The sequence below is a fragment of the Cervus elaphus genome, chromosome 30, assembly GCF_910594005.1.
Source record: "Cervus elaphus chromosome 30, mCerEla1.1, whole genome shotgun sequence".
Lineage (NCBI taxonomy): Eukaryota > Metazoa > Chordata > Mammalia > Artiodactyla > Cervidae > Cervus > Cervus elaphus.
The window spans coordinates 10,373,702-10,378,525 of record NC_057844.1 but is presented as its reverse complement, the minus strand read 5'-3'; the positions used below and the strand labels follow the sequence as shown (position 1 = coordinate 10,378,525).

General features: G+C 40.2%; 1 pseudogene across 1 annotated transcript; it reads left to right on the top strand.

The window, feature by feature from the left end:
- The first annotated feature begins 1,529 nt into the window (after positions 1-1,529).
- LOC122686999 lies at positions 1,530-2,571 on the top strand (annotated as a pseudogene). Its single transcript, XR_006338976.1, has one exon. The product of XR_006338976.1 is annotated as a GTP-binding nuclear protein Ran-like (transcript).
- Positions 2,572-4,824: the final 2,253 nt, after the last annotated feature.

The window sequence follows — 4,824 nt, the reverse complement described above, 5'->3', positions numbered from 1 at the left end:
TATCTGAATATTCATCATCATTAATTACAACAATTCTAGAAGCAGAAAGTTAAACTAATAATAATACTAGTCTACAATATCCAAAGTATTCTGCTAGAAGCCATGGAAAATTCAATAAAAATAATCTATTCTGCCCATCTTAAGCTAATCATTGCAATGGAAAGTTAACACATGCAAATATGAACTCAAAGCCCTTTTCTCTGAGTTAGTATATGTGGACACTAAAATAATCAGGCCCTACAGAGGAAGAAAAATGGTAACTCAGAGAATGAAAATAATCAATGTTATTCATAATGGATATGGAAAGATTTGCGGAAATTTTAAAAGCTATGGATGGTTTGATAATAAAGAAAAGGAAAGGACCAATTTATATTCATGAGATAAAACAGTAGAAGAGACTTGCGGACACAGTAGGGGAAGGAGAGGGTGGGGTGAGTTGAGAATAGCATGGGAACATAGACATTAGCATATGTCAAAGAGACAGCAGACGGACTTTGCTGTCTGATACAGGGAGCTCAACCTAGGGCTCTGTGCCGACCTAGGAGGGTGGGATGGGGCGGAGACAGGAGGGGGTTCAGGAGGGAGGGGCCATATGTGTGCCTAAGGCTGATTCAGGCTGATGTGTGGCAGACGCCAACACAATATTGTAAAGCAATTATCCTCCAATTAAAAAAGAACAGTAAAAACAAACAAGCAAGAAAACTAGTGGGACAATTTGAGTAGATTTTAGGTTTTGTTAAAAACTGAAGAAAGAAGGATCATATTATAAAATCTTGAATCTTTTCAAAGTATTGAATACCATATTCTGTAGGCTAAAGGATTAAATCATGGAGACATTTTGGCCAGAAAGTAATGTGGTGACAGTGAAGTGCTGTGACCACGTGTCTGAAAGTGTTGTCTAAAATGAACTGGAGAGGGTGAGACAGGCACCAGGAGAATGGCAGCAGGGATCCCACTTAAAAAACTGCTATAATAGTTCAGGGATGCAATTACAATTGTGTTGTTGGCAATGGAAATATGAAGAGAGGAAAATGAATGAGAGAAAATTCTATGGAAGAATGAAATTGTGACAACTGTATACGGGAGATATATTGTCACCCTGTGTACTTAGCTTATATGCAGAGTACATCATGAGAAACGCTGGGCTGGATGAAGCACAAGCTGGAATCAAGATTGCCAGGAGAAATGTCAATAACCTCAGATATGCAGATGACACCACCCTTATGGCAGGAAGGAAAGAAAAACTAAAGAGCCTCTTGATGAATGTGAAAGAAGAGTGAAAAAGTTGGCTTAAAACTCAACATTCAGAAAATTAATACCATGGCATCTGCTCCCATTACTTCATGGCAAATAGATGGGGAAACAGTGTAAATGGTGCCTGACTTTATTTTTCTGAGCTCCAAAATCACTGCAGATGGTGACTGCAGCCATGAAATTAAAAGATGCTTGCTGCTTGGAAGAAAAGTTACGACTAACCTAGAGTGCATATTAAAAAGCAGAGACAAGTCAGACGGGCGCGGAGACGCTTCTGGAAGTAACATCATGATGGCTGCCCAAGGAGAACCCCAAGTTCAGTTCAAACTTGTTTTGGTTGGTGATGGTGGTACTGGAAAAACTACATTCGTGAAGCGTCATCTGACTGGTGAATTTGAGAAGAAGTATGTAGCTACCTTGGGTGTTGAGGTCCATCCTCTTGTGTTCCATACCAACAGAGGACCTATTAAGTTCAATGTATGGGATACAGCTGGTCAGGAGAAATTTGGTGGACTGAGAGATGGCTATTATATACAAGCTCAGTGTGCCATTATAATGTTTGACGTAACATCAAGAGTTACTTACAAGAATGTGCCTAACTGGCATAGAGATCTGGTACGAGTGTGAGAGAACATCCCAATTGTGTTGTGTGGCAACAAAGTGTATATTAAGGACAGAAAGGTTAAGGCAAAGTCAATTGTCTTCCACCGAAAGAAGAATCTTCAGTACTATGACATTTCTGCCAAAAGTAACTACAACTTTGAAAAGCCCTTCCTCTGGCTTGCTAGAAAATTGATTGGAGACCCTAACTTGGAGTTTGTCGCCATGCCTGCTCTTGCCCCGCCAGAGGTGGTCATGGACCCAGCCTTGGCAGCACAGTACGAGCACGATTTAGAGGTTGCTCAGACAACTGCTCTCCCGAATGAAGATGATGACCTGTGAGAAAGTGAAGCTGGGGCCCAGCGTCAGAAGTCTAGTTTTATAGGCAACTGTCCTGTGATGTCAGTGGTGCAGCGTGTTTGCCACTTTATTATATAGCTAAGCAGAACATGTGCTTAATCTTTGGATGCTGAAGGAGATGGATGGGCTTTGGAGTGAATGTGGCAGTTTAAAAAAAAAAATACCTTCATTTTTTGGACCTGCATATTTAGGTGTTTTGGAACACAGTTGTTTCCTCCTTGAGTTTCAAATATAAGACTGCTATAGTCACATGACAATATTGAGAGGTGGAATCTTGTTTGTTACTGTCATTCCCATTCCTTTTCGTTTAGAATCAGAATAAAGTTGTATTTCAAATATCTAAAAAAAAAAAAAAAAGCAGAGACATTACTTTGCCAAAAAGGTCTGTCTAGTCAAAGCTATTGTTTTTCCTGTAGTCATGTAAGAATATGAGAGTTAGACTATAAAGAAAGCTGAGTGCTGAAGAATTGATGCTTTTGAACTGTGGTGTTGGAGAAGATTCTTGAGATTCCCTTGGACAGCAAGGAGATTCAACCAGTCCATCCTAAAGGAGATCAGTCCTGGGTGTTCATTGGAAGGACTGATGCTGAAGCTGTAACTCCAATACTTTGGCCACCTGAAGAACTGACTCATTTGAAAAGACCCTGACGCTGGGAAAGATGGAAGGCAGGAGGAGAAGGGGATGACAGAGGATGAGACGGTTGGATGGGACCACTGACTCAATGGACATGAGTTTGAGTAATCTGCGGGAGTTGGTGATGGACAAGGAGGCCTGGCGTGCTGCAGTCCATGGGGTCACAAAGTGTCAGACATGACAAGCAATTGAACTGAACTGAACTAAACTGAGGAGATATAAAATATAACTCTGCATTTTTGTGTATGAGTAAATGAAAGAGTGATATTGAATTGATAGAAATAGGAAAACCAAGCTGTAAAGTGAGAAGATGGTAGAAAATTGATGAATGTAACATACTCTTCAGGTGGTGCTAGTGGTAAAGAACCTGCCTGCCAACATAGGAGACATGAGAGAACCAGTTTATAGATATACCTTTTGGGAATGTTTGGTAAAATATAAGGAAATTGGGGTTTTCCAGGTAGTGCTAGTGGTGAAGAATCTGCCTTCCAATACAGGAGATGTAAAGATGAAGATTTGATCCCTGGATGAAGAAGATAACCTGGAGGAAGGATAAGCAATCCTCTGCAGTATTCTTGCCTGAAGAATCCCATGGACAGGGGAGCCTGGCAGACTACAGTCAGCAGAGTCGCAAAGAACTGAGCACAACTCATGTATAGATGTGAGAGTTGGACTACAAAGAAAGCTGAGCGCCAAAGAATTGATGCTTTTGAACTGTGGTGTTGGAGAAGACTCTTGAGAGTCCCTTGGACTGCAAAGAGATCCAACCAGTCCATCCTCAAGGAGATCAGTCCTGGGTGTTCATTGGAAGGACTGATGCTGAAGCTGAAACTCCAATACTTTGGCCACCTGATGTGAAGAGCTGACTCATTGGAAAAGACCCTAATGCTGGAAAGATTGAGGGCAGGAGGAGAAGGTGACGACAGAGGATGAGATGGCTGGATGGCATCACCAGCTCAATGGACATGAGTTTGAGTAAACTCCAGGAGTTGGTGATGGACAGGGAGGCCTTGCATGCTGCGGTCCATGGGGTCACAAAGAGTTGGACACAACTGAACGACTGAACTGAATTGAAGCAACTTAGTATGCATGCCTGCAGCTCTATGCAGTCTGTATATCCAGTGGAGGGGTCTTGATAATAGAAAAGTGGGTGATTTGAAATGTGAGATAGTTTGATAGAAAAAAAGGAAGATAAATGTAAGCTGAATGTACAAGTTTAGAAGCCATAAGCCAGATATAGAAGGTAAATGATGGTGGTGGTGGTTTAGTCCCTAAATTGAGTCCAACTTTTTGAAATATCAAAGACTGTAACTCTCCAGGCTTCTTTCTCCATGAGAATTCCCAGGCGAGAAGATGAGTGGATTGTCATTTCCTTCTCCAAAGAAAGGTAAATACGATGTCACCTATTCTGTAGAATGCAAAAAAAAAAAAAAAAGGCAGACACATAAAAACAAAGAGTAGAAAGGTGATGGTCAAGGGTTGGAGGATTGAGGGAAATATGAAGCGATTGGTACAAGGATACAATTCAGTAATAAGATGAGTAAGATCTGAAGATCTAATGTGAAGCATGGTAACTGTAGTTATACCACTATATTTTGTATCTGAAATTTTCTTAAAGAGTAGAACTTAAAACTGTACCCCTCCCCAAAAAAATAAATTAAAAAATACATACGTGAGGTGATGAATGTGCTAATTAACTCAGTGGAGGGACTCCTTTTGCAATTTATACCATATAAATTCATCACACAGTGTATTTTAAATGTTTTATCATTTTGGTTGTCGATTAAACCTGAATAAACCTGGGAGGGAAAAATATTTGTGTAGCAGTAGGTGAAAATTAAATCCTGAAAGTAAATCAGATTCATTTTTTCTCCTTGTGGCCTTATGAAAAATTTTATCAGGTTGAAGATCATTCTTTTTTATTAATCTTGCATATGGATAATGGAGTGTTTCTTAAGAGTCTTATCTTATCCTTA